At 34.9% G+C, this 12908-nt stretch overlaps 1 protein-coding gene across 1 annotated transcript in view; it reads right to left on the reverse strand.

The window, feature by feature from the left end:
• Positions 1 to 12690, reverse strand: part of ARHGAP15 (Rho GTPase activating protein 15) — a 698712-nt gene extending 686022 nt beyond the window's left edge. The window contains exon 1 of the mRNA XM_027561624.1: positions 12543 to 12690. The gene's annotated coding sequence lies outside the window, so the exon portion shown is untranslated. The remainder of the gene's footprint in view (positions 1 to 12542) is intronic.
• Between the last annotated feature and the right edge of the window lie 218 nt (positions 12691 to 12908).

The following is a 12908-nucleotide window of genomic DNA, read 5'->3' on the forward strand; positions in this document are numbered from 1 at the left end:
TTCAAGACATGGATGGACCTAGGGACTGTCATACAGAGTGAAGCAAGTCAGAAAGAGAGAAACAAATATCGTATAATGTCTCTCAGATGTGGAATCTAGAAAAATGGTATAGATGAACTTATTTGCTATTAGAAGAGAGTCATAGATGTAGAGAACAAACAAATTTACCAAGGGAGAAGGAGGTGGTACTACAAATTGGGAGACTGGGATTGACATATGTACATTACTATGTAAAAAGAAAAGAGAATTAATGAGAACCTATTGTACAGCCCTGGGAACTCTACTCAGTGATCTGTGATAACCTAAATGGGAGGAAACCTAAGAAAAGAATGGATATATGTATATGTAAAACTGATTCACTTTGTTGTACAGCAGAAACTAGCACAAAGTATAAAGCAATGCTGCTGCTGCTGCTAAGTCGCTGCAGTCGTGTCCGACTCTGCGTGACCCCATAGATGGCAGCCCACTAGGCTCCTCTGTCCCTGGGATTCTCCAGGCAAGAATACTGGAGTGGGTTGCCATTTCCTTCTCCAATGCATGAAAGTGAAAAGTGAAAGTGAAATCGCTCAGTCATGCCCAACTCTTAGCGACCCCATGGATAGCAGCCTACCAGTCTCCTCCGCCCATGGGATTTTCCAGGCAAGAGTACTGGAGTGGGTTGCCGTTGCCTTCTCCAATAAAGCAATATATTCCATGTAAAATATACATATATACATATATATGTATATATACTTATATATAAATATAATCTTTACTATCTCCATAAGAAATTAAAATGTTCTGGACCAGAATTTGGGAAGAATATGTCCTTAGCCTGTCCTCAAACACTTCTTTTTCTCCAAGCTTCCTTGTCTTTTATTAAATCTGCTTTTTCCACTAGCTTGCTAGAATAGCTACATAAAAATAATTATGCAAAGTCACTTTTAAAACTCTAAATAGATTATAAATAGACAATAGACATTCTTATTTGTATTAATTAATTTGAACCCAACCATCACCATAAAGACATAAAATAAACTTTACATAGGCCAAATGACGTAAGAGAAATGAGTACTAAAGTAAGACCCTTTGCCATAGTCTAGACAAGCCTTAAAGGATAACCAAATGAGTAACTAAGACAATAACTGAACACAGAGAGAAGGAACTGAATGCCAATGGTAATTGATTGGATGTATGGACAGGAGTCCATGGAGATCCCAAGCTTACTTCTTTAGGTGATTTGAAGAACTTAACTGAAGTTTAAAAGAGAATGGGGATTCTGTAGGGAGATTATGGTTTTCACATGAGGTGTATACTCAGTTTGAACTGCTGACTAGACATTAGGGAAGAGGTATCAAGTGACAACCGGAACCAGGAACAATACTGGGAGAGAGACCAAAGCCAAACATAAAAATTGAAGGCCCATATTGATTAAATTCAAATCATAAAAATGAATAAGAATGTCAAGTAATCTTGTGAGAAGAAGAGATGGCCTAAAATTTTGCCATCCACTAGAAATAGTTGTAACATGAGTAATTTAAAATTTTCTGGTAGCCATCCTGTATGAGGAAAATGAAAGAAGTGACCCCATTAAAATAATATTTTTTTATTTAATTCCCTATGTTGACATAATTTTAGCATATAAAAATGTAAAAATATTAATGAGATACTTTACATTGTTTGTTTCTATTGTCTTCAAAAACTGGTGCTTATTTAACACTCAATTTAGATTCATGCATTTTAAATGTTAAATAGCCATCTAGGGCTAATTTCTACCATAATGGACAGCATGATTCTAGGACAGAATTTGTGGGATCTAAGGGCTGAAAGGAAACATAGGGTCCAGGGAAGATAAGAAAAGAGAAACAGGAAACTAAGGCAAAAAATGTCTTCTTCCTCACATATTTTATAACATCTGTACATAAAGTAGATGTGTGCATATATATATGAATAAGGGACAGGTTTTTACAGATGGAATAGTTTTTTTACATATGAGACAGAGCAGGATCCTTCTAAACTGTTTCAGACTATAGCGCCTCCTGAATGAGGTTCAGTATGGCTTAACTACCGACGCCTAACAGGCTTAGAAATGATAGCATGACATAGTGGAAAATAACAAGAATTTTATATCATGTGGATCTTCATACGAATCATGATTCAGCCTACCAATAGCACTATAAATTTGGGCACTTAACCACTTAACCTAAGCTTTCTTATCTTTAAAATGGGAATACTAACTCCCTTACATAATGTTTGTAGGATTCAAATGCTATTAAGTATTCAAAACACCTGATACATAATACACAGTGAATAAATCATAGCACTAATGATTACTATTAATAATCCCACTCTAATAATCATTTTTATTAACAATGTCTCATGCTACTGCAAGTATCTAGACAAGAAAGGAATACTGTTTGTTTAGCCTAACATCATGGTACCTACCACAGTGTTGGAGACACCACTGGGATAAATCAACATTCATTTTTTTCCTCCTACATTCTACTTCCTTTAGGAGAACCATCAAGGTATGAATAGAGGCTCAGACTACTTGATTTCCCAGGGCATGTAGCAGAAAGGCGAAAAAGATTAATATGGGCCTCACTGTTCAGTTTCTATCCCTTAAAGTTCTAATATGAACTTAACTGAAGCAGAAAGATTAATTAAAAAAAAAAAATTCCCTTGACACAGCATTCAACTTCCTGAGCATTCTACCTTTTACAGCTATTTTAAAAAGAAATCTCGTTATGACTCCAAGCTTGTCATTATATCAGCAGAGACTAGAACAAAAAGTTCTCTAATTGTTTAGGAAATGAATCTAAAATAAGTAAAATTATTCAATGTAACACCATGGTTTTAGAGAAACAGCTTAAAATTTAAATGCTAAGAGGTAGTTGGTGTTTTTTTAATCAGTTTATTCAATATGTTCTCAGATGGAGGGTTGTTTGATTTGGAGTTTCAGAAAAGCGCCACAGTATAGAATGGATCCAATGTTCCAATCCCACCTTCGGCACTGTCATGTTACTCAAAAGGAGTCCATAAAGTATCATTGTTTGAAATATGTTTCTAGCTTTCTTTCCCCTAAGTTTATCTTATTTGTGAGACCCAACAGAAGTCACAAATCTCCAGAAAACCTTCCCTGGCTCCACAGTCCACATTCAGCTTTCATATTATTTATTCTTTCACTAATCAAATATTTAGAGTGTTTATTATACGCCTACCACTGTTCCAGATTCTCAGTATTCAGTAGTAAAGAGGCAGAAAAAGTCAACACTTTCATAGAGCATTCAGTTTTGGGTAAAGACAGCCACTAAATGACTTCACATGTAATAATGATTCCTCATATCCAAAATGCCATTTAAGCAAACAAAAGCAGAGTAATTAGGCAGAGTATCTGAAAAATCATGGAAAAAGACTGAATTAAAGTACAATAGAAAATCATTTGGAATGTTTTAGTTGGAGAGTTGTATGATTTAAGTCTTAAGAAAGTTACTCTGGCTACTCTTCAGAAAATGATTATCAGGAAATGTAGAATCAGGGAAATGAGTCAGGAGAACTCTCCAGCAGTAGAGGTGTTAAGAAGTGATTAAATTTGGGATATCTTGATATACATTTACCCCTTGCTTAATGTTTAATTCATTCCTCCTAAGAGAAAACCAGTTAAATAAAAGCAAGATACCCAACCAACATTTATAAATATAAAAATTCATGAATAGATTTTAAAAATGGGTTTATGTAAGTAGTAACAACAATTTGAAAAATACTCTACATAAAACATATTAAAAGTGTATTTAATATATTTCTTTTATTCTGTATCTTTGTCTTCACCGATGTTTTTGAGACAGATTTCTTGCCCTCAGATGGGCAAGAAAATGCTAAATTACATTTATCATTTAATGATTACATGATAAATTATATAAATGATACTTAATGATATAACAAAAACAAACAAAACAATTATAGGGTCAGAAAATCTGACAGGAACATTCTACAAGCTCCTATTTCTTCAACCTTTTCAGTTCATTAAATATGTTCAAATAAACATTGCTCCATATATTTCACATGATTTATCTCTAACTTGAAGCTAGGAAGTAAATTAGTAAGTGTGGTTCTATTTAAAATTGTGATGTCATCTAAATGCCACGTTTTGTAGTGTATACATTTATCGGTGTTTTGAGGAATATTCAGTATACAAACAAACAAAAAATAAAAAGACCCAATAGTCTGAAAAAAAAAAAATATATATATACCTTTTTAAGAGCCAACACTGAGAAAAGTAAACAGGATTATGGGAGGTGAATTAATATTTTGCAGGTTCTGCCTATTGCTGATTAACTGGATGTTGGTTTGGGATAGGGAGTATGAGAGAAGGAATGAAACTGGAGATAATTCTTATTTACTATCCTGAACAGAGAGATAAATGGTGGTGCCATTAAATGAGATAAATGAAAATAGGGAAGAGGCAGGCTGGGTTGGGGGCAGATGGGGAGTAATTAGGAGCTTAGTTTTTGAACATACTCATTTTGTTGTCTCTTGCAACATTCAAGTGGAGATGATAGGCAATAGCATTTACGGCTTTAGTGCTAAAAAACAAAAGGCTTGGTCTAGAGAGCTAATTAGAATATCAGTTCAGTTCAGTTCAGTCGCTCAGTCGTGTCCGACTCTTTGCGACCCCATGAATCGCAGCACACCAGGCCTCCCTGTCCATCACCAACTCCCGGAGTTCACTCAGACTCATGTCCATTGAGTCAGTGATGCCATCCAGCCATCTCATCCTCTGTCGTCCCCTTCTCCTCCTGCCCCCAATCCCTCCCAGCATCAGAGTCTTTTCCAATGAGTCAACTCTTTGCATGAGGTGGCCAAAGTACTGGAGTTTCAGCTTTAGCATCATTCCTTCCAAAGAAATCCCAGGGCTGATCTCCTTCTGAATGGACTGGTTGGATCTCCTTGCAGTCCAAGGGACTCTCAAGAGTCTTAGGTAGTATTTAAAATCATGGCAATATATAATATTGCATAGAAATAAACTTGAAGACAATAGCTAGGACCGAAAAAGTAGAAATATGAAGATTAAGTGCAGGACATTTTAAAATTTATAGGGTTGGGTAATGGGGAACAGCTAGCAAAGAGACAGAAAAGGAGCATCCAAATAGTTTGGAGAAAAACTGGGAGAATGAAATATCATAGAATTTAAATAAGGAGAGAATTTCAAGAGAGAAGGAATGTTCAGTTGCATCAGATGCAACTCACATGTGAATAACATGAAGACATAAATAAGCCACCGAGTTTAGTAAAATGAAACTCTGGGCTTCCCAGGTGGTGCTAATGGTAAGGAATCCACAGGCTAACACAGGAGACTTAACTGAAGCAGTTGGATCCCTGGGTTGCGAAGCTACCCTGGAGGAGGAAATGGCACCTCACTTCAGTACCCTTATTCTGAAGAATCCCAAGGATAGAGGAGCCTGGTAGGCTATAGTACATGGAGTCACAATGAAGCGGACATGACTGAGCATTTGAGAACAGCACAGCACAACCAGTCTCTGACAATAGCATATTCTGTAATATTTCTAAGGCATTGACTTTAAATTTATGAATTTATATTTAAATTCTTATGTTTATACACTTAGCTACCTAAGAAGTTTTCACTGGCTAGATAGCACACTGACTCTGTATCCCCAATAATTCCTAGCATAATACACTGTACTTAGTTGGAGCTCAAAATTATTTATGGAATTGAATTGGGCTGATGCCCATTGAAAGAGAAAAATCAATTTTAAAATTCACAGTTGTATGTTTTTGACAAGACTGATTTTTTAAAAATAAGATAGTCTGCCTATTTTTTGGCATCCCCTAAATACTCCCTCTCATCAAATGTGCTTTCCTACCACTTCAATGAAGATAGAATCAACAGAGAAAGTGTTCCTTCAACTTCCTTTCCTCACTTCATCGTCTCTACATCCAATTCATCTACATACACACTCATTAAAGTGCTCTTCCTTCTGTTTCAGGTTAACTTATCTATTTGAGCTAGTGATTACACCAATCTGTACTGTATCATCTGAGACCTTGTTGGATATCTGAATATATATATATATTTTTTCTTTATTTTCATTTCTTTTCTCTTTCCCTTCACTTAAACATTCATATTTCATACTCATTTTAGCTATTGCCTATTTCAAGCTTTATAAAAAGAATATTTTATATACACTAGCCTCAATTCCCTACTTCCTTTAATATCTCATTCTAGCCTTGAACTTAACTAAGATTTTGGTCCTTAATTATACAGTTGAGAAAGGATACACTCTGTTATTAGTAAAAAAACAACAAGACCTCTAACCTTTTAAAAAACAAGCTTATCTCAATCATAATAACAGAAATATTACATAAAACTTTATGAGGACACAGTTTTCTACAGACTGGAAAAACCTGAAATGTTTGGTAACACAATCTGTTAGAAAAGCTATGAAGCCTCCACCAGCAGTCTCAATAAGTGCTGATGGAAGTTCAAAAACTTACAACTAACATGAAGGACAGTTTGGCAATACCATTTTATCTGTCTATCTATCTATCAGTACCATTTTATCTCTTGGCTTATAAAAACACAGTATTTCTGGGAATTCATTCCATAGATACATTTTCAAATGTACACAATTATATTAAAACATTCTTTTCAGCAGCAAAAAAAAATTTAAAGCACTCATGACTCTTTTAAAAAAGACACTGGTTAGATTAAGTACAATATATCCACAGAGTGGAATACAGTACAGCTATAAACAAAGAGAGAGAGAATTAGACAGTTTATTATCTTTATAATTAAAATAGCTCCAAGATATTACTGAAAGAAAAAAGTGAAGAGATATATATAGCATACTACCTTTAATGTAATAAAGATATTTACACACATACATGTGTGTATATACATATATGCTTCTGCATAAAAAAAAAAAACTATAAAAGGAATTTTTTAAAAAAACTATGAAAAGTAGTTACTTGTTGGGTTAAGGTGGGAAAAAACAGAGGTTTATAGAAGCAGGAAAATAAGAAAGATTTTCACTAAAATGCTTATATTTAGGTTTTGTTTTCAAACCATTTCACTGTGTCACTTATTCTCAAAATTAAAAACAACCAATCAGAGTTCCACAATATAGAAGAAAAAACAAAATATTATAAGCACAGCCTATATTAGAACCTCTCTTCATAGAAGACAAGCATTTCTCCAAACCACCCTAAAGAGTATATCATCAACAGTAAGTCCTATGGAAGAAGTAAACAAATCCTGATGCTACATAACCCACCCAGATGCAATTATGGCCATCCAATTAGGGATTTCCCCTGCCTAACAACCTTGTAGTTACCTATTCTATAGAGTCATGATCTGCTCAGCAAGTTCACTCTATTAGAATCTCAAACTATCTGCCCCAACCTCTTACTAGTATACTTGTCGCTAACAGCAGGAGACAACTCACTCTGCCTTGGAAATTCTGTTACTCCATGTTTTCATCCTTTGACACATTCTTTCCTGTCCCTTAGAATGTTTTTCATCTCCCCAGTTCTAACTTTCTCTGGAAACTACCACAGTAGCACCCCCTTATCCATGGGGATACATTCCAAGAGCCATAATGGGTACCCAAAACTACAGGCAGTACCAAATCCTATATAGACAATGTTTTTTCTTAGTATACAAACCTATGATAGAGTTTAGTTAATTAGTCACAGGAAAAGATTAACAACTACTAACAGAACAATTGTAACAACATACTGTAAAATTATGTGGACAGTGGTCTCTCACACACACACAAATTATTTTACTGTACAAATTTAATGTCTTTTTCATCTTAATTAAGCACTTACCATGCACTGTGGTCACAGCTATTGCAGTTTGAGGTGCAACAGCAAAGCACACAGGATTTTATTTCCCTTCTTCACAATTTCATGAATAGAAGATTCAGGTTCACCCCTACTGTAAATCTTAGCAGCCTCGACATATATATGTTTTTTTTTTTTTTTTCTCTCACACCCTTTCACTTAGGGGAAGCACGCAGGGCTTCTCATTGGCATGTCCAAACAACCAGGCCAGCAGCACTACTCTTGTGCTATGGGGCCGGTATTAAGTGAAATAAGGGGGACTCCAGAACAAACGCGAAACTTCAAACCCAGGAGAGCATGGATCTGATAAGCAAGATGGCTGAGGAGTGAGTTACAGAGGAAACGCTAGACTCCGGACTGATTCGCAGGAGCAGGACGAGGTGAGACTTCGTCAAGCTACTTCAGAAAGGTGAACAATTGCAAATGTATGAATTATTTCTGGAAGTTTGTCTTCAATAGTTTTGGACTGTGGTTGATTATGGACACTGCAGAAAGCAAAATTTTGGAGAAGGGGGAACTGCTGTACACATATTTATTCAAAAATTTTGTCCTGATTTCTCTGACTGAATATGGTAAATGATATGTCTGCAAAATTCTCTAGTTTATTGCCTGGCATATAACAGGAAGACAAAAATGTTCAACGAAGGTCTGAATCCTAATAGAACATCTCATATCTTTTTATGGTACTTGATATATTTTGTCACCATTATAATTATTAATATAATGATTTTACTAGATTTTGTGAAGAAGGAAATGCCTACCCACTCCAGTATTCTTGCCTGGGAAATTCCATGATCAAAGGAGCTTGGTAGGCTACACTCAATGGGGTTGCCAAGAGTGGGACGACTGAGCAAGTAAACAACAACGATATTATAAACTTTTAGAAGATAAGTATTGAGGGGCAAGGGTTTATACATGGAGTGCGTGTGTGCTCAGTGGCTCAGCTGTGTCTGACTCCGGAACCTCATGGACTATGGCCCACCAGGCTCCTTTGTCCATGGGATTTTTCAAGTTCCAATACTAGAGTAGGTTGCCATCGCTTCCTTCCAGAGGATCTTTCCCACCCAGGGATCGAACCCACCTCTCCTGCATTGCAGGAGATTCATTTCCACTGAGCCACCTGGGAAGCACATAGGAATGGCTGTGGGAAAATATTTTAAAATTCAGTTTAATTAAAACATTTGCTTCATTTAGACCTACTCTTAAACTGACATTGTTTCTGTCTGACTACAGAGCTTAGAAAGTTTAAGTAGCTCTTTTGTTCTTATTTAAATATTTATTTATTTGGCTGTGCCAGGTCTTAGGTGCAGCATGCAGGATCAAGTTCCCTTACTAGGGATCTGATCTGAGGCCGCTGCATTGGGAGCCAGGAGTCTTAGCCATTGGACCAGCAGAGAAATCCCAAGTAATGCTTTTAAATGTTACCCTATGTGGCTGTGTAATGGTTTTCTATGGCTTTCAGCTCTAAGATATGAAGTTCTCTTTCTTCTGAGGGAAGAATTTTAGTTCCTCAGTGTGGAGCCCCCTCTTTTCAGCTGAGACTCCATGTGTTGCAGGGGAAGGTGGCTCATCAGTGCAAGAGTAAGCCAGTTACCTGATCACTCAGGGTATCTGAATCTCAAAGGCAGCTCAGCATGGTCACGTGACCTGCTTTTATTCAGTCAGATCTTAATCTGAAGTATCTTTGCTGTGGCCTTGGAGGAAAGACACTCTTTTGTACAAAGTTTTCTAAAAGAGTGAGATGTAAACCTGAAGCGTCCTGGTCAACTTAGTATGAGCTTCTGCCAGAGAGTGCTTATAGAAAAGAGAGAACAAGAGCTAGGGAATGAAGAAAATGGTCTTGGTAATCCTGTGTGCGCTGCTGGGTCCAGCCTGATTTTTCTCTCCTTGGATTTTCAGTTATACAGATCAGTGCCTACCTCTATTTCCTAGGGTAATTTTAGCTTATTTTCTATCATTTGCAAACAAAGGCATTTTATCTACTATAAGCTGAAATTTAGAATAATTATAAGTACATTTTATAGTTTAGTTATATAACATTATCTTGCAGTACAAAAAATATGGTGCCCAAAGTGTTCAGGATATTAAATGATATTTAAAATACACATGTAAAACATTGGATTACGTTAGTTTCTAATTGTATGAGAATAGCAAAATACCCTGAAAATATAGTACAGTTAATTTTCATCCACTGCAAGAAACATATATATTTCTTTAGGTATATTTTAACGAAATGGACATATTTCTGTGATGGACCCTTCATGTAAAACATTCTCAGGATATTCTGGGGTTAATTGCCAGAGACAGGATGAATGGTTAACAAAACAGTCTTTGTGCCCCCAAATATTTCCCCAAAACTATTTGTCATGGAATTAGTCTCCTCACTTGAGACCGAGTAGTCAACATTTAGCTGTTCCCTTGGATCTTGTCTGCTGAGAGAACTTATTAAAATTCTACTAGAGGGAGGGGAGTCCTGAATAACAAGTTACAAGAAACAAAGCTTTGGAGTCTTCTCTTGTGAGCATGGATTCTTTTCATCAGATGCTCTAACTTCTGGAAAATAGGATGTGTACATTTTTTAACAACAGTGGGGGCGTGTTGGGAAGGAAAAAAAATTAAAAGTATGGTCTGTTTCTCTAGGTACCAAGGATGGTTGACCTTAAGTTAGGGACAGAGTAGGCCATTCTGGGATAGAGCTTTTAAAAAGAATAAGAGAAGGAATATCAAGCCTTTCAGAATTTTGCTGAATCCTGGCTCGAAGTGGAAGAGCATATTTTTCTTTAAAAAATGACTTTCCAGATGAGATCCTCTGCCTTGTTTTTATTTCATCAGAATTTTTTCCTATTCACTTAAAATGCATAAAGTTATAATAACTTATAGTAACTCATTTGTAATTTATTCTCTTAAGATTTGATCTGTGCATTCCAGGGATAACACATACCTGGTTTCTACAAAATGAGAACATCTTCGTTTATATGTCTATCATCTCTACCTGTTGCTCTTTATAATTTCATAATAAGTATGTTTAATTAATTCTTAATTTTACACATACGCCATAAAATATTTGCATTTTAATTTAACAGTTTCTGCAAGAAACAATCATTTAAAAAATAATTTGGCTTTTAAAAAACTGTAGTGGACTTTTTCAGTACCAAATGCTTATGTAGATATACATTCTTGCTAACGTGTAAGTACTACATATGTTTATTCATGTGATGCTCTTTTATAGTAAAATGAAATAAAGTAATAACATATCAACCAAAGCTATCTGAATTATAAAGCTTCTATAGATGTTCAGAACCATAATATTGAAGACAAATTTAAATAAGGCTTTCCATTGTGAGCAAATTGAAAAGCTAATCAGAATATCAAAGCAAATAAATATTAGCAGGGTTCTCTTATACTCTAACAATAAAAAAAAATGTATTGAACATCAAGTCCTAATCTCTGTTTTTTCCAAGATCATTTTAATAGTCAACAAGTAGCTAGCTTCAGTATTGACAATTGAGGAGGTCTTAAAATGGAGTATACTAGTGTAAATAATAATTTCCTACCAAATTGACCACATCAAAAATCATTTATATGAGTCATTCAATAGAAGACAATAAAAGAAAAGAAAATTGTTGCCACTTATCAACCCTGTAACCATTTTTTAATAACATAAAAAAATAGTGTTGTGGGGTCATCATGTCCCCCATCCAACAGTACAATAAAAATGATATTATGGAAGAGTGTATAATATCTGGAGCTTTTATTAAAATTCCCTCAAAAATCTACAGTCAGATTTATTTTAGGTATTTGTCTCTGAGATTAGCAATACTTCTATACTTTTCATACATATGTTACAGCACATAAAGACATTCTGTAAAGGTAAGAAGTCACTATAAAAGAAAAGTTCTTCTCAGTTTATGATTAACAAATTATTTTAATTTCTAAGGTTATTGTTTTGGAAATCTCAAAGAAAGAAAATTATATAATTACCTAAATAACAGAAGTATATTTCTAATTTGCCTCTTTCCCATAAGTAATCCTCTGTGAAGTCATCTGTGACTTCTCTTTTAAATGCAGAGTTTTACTTATGAAATAGAAACTTGCCCTCATTTTACCCTGTATCTTAAATAAAATTTATCGGAAAAAACTCAAATGTCATGTTAGAGAACTTTCTTTTGCATTTTGAAAGCTTCCTGCTTTTTAATAGCCATTTAATAGACTACAGATTAAATAAACTACACCTTTTCAAGGGTTTCTCATGCTAACTTTAATACAATACTTTACAGTAGCTATCTTTCATGCTGCATGCAATTCAGATGTTATTTCTTACTTTTACAAAATGCCCTTTTCTCTTTATTATCTAGATCATGAAGAGTGCACTTTATAAAGCAGTCAAAGATACAAAGTCTCACATTTTCTCTCAGTATTTGAAGCACTTTGAAACTAAAAGTTTACTTTTACTCTGTTTTTAATATTTTCCTATAAAATCTTAGTGTAATATCTTTTAAAAACTTTAGAATTTAATGGTTGCAAATTTAAAAAACAATATTCTTCTCTACACCAAAGGAAACAAATTGATGTTTCAGTCACAAGTGAAAATGTTACAATTTTGTTGGAAAGGTTTGTATGTTGCTACTGAAGCATAGAATACTCTGCCAAATATTTTCAAGTTTAAATTGCATGTTTAATACAAAGTAAAACTCACTTACCTTTCTCTCAGTGCCCACTTGTTATTGAAACTTCATCAACTTCTAACTGTTAATGATTCTTTCAACAAAAACGAAAAACAGTCAACTCAAGTCACATGTCATAAGAGTAGGCCTAGGTTGGATGCTGCTTAATTTCAGTACTGGAAGAAAAAAATAAAAGGCGGGGCGGTGGAGGGGCGGGGTGGAGTTAGCAGAAAAAACTTTTAAATAAAACCACTTCCTGCGCAGATACAGTTAACCACACACATCACATCATTACTTGATTTGAAGACATTGCCTTCTATAGTCAACGACATTGTTGTTTTCCAAGGTGATTTTCAATTTTCAGACAACCCACAGTTGTAAAGTTTTCATCAGTTCTGATTT

This window comes from Bos indicus x Bos taurus, chromosome 2 (genome assembly GCF_003369695.1).
Source record: "Bos indicus x Bos taurus breed Angus x Brahman F1 hybrid chromosome 2, Bos_hybrid_MaternalHap_v2.0, whole genome shotgun sequence".
In the NCBI taxonomy this organism is placed as follows: Eukaryota; Metazoa; Chordata; class Mammalia; order Artiodactyla; family Bovidae; genus Bos; species Bos indicus x Bos taurus.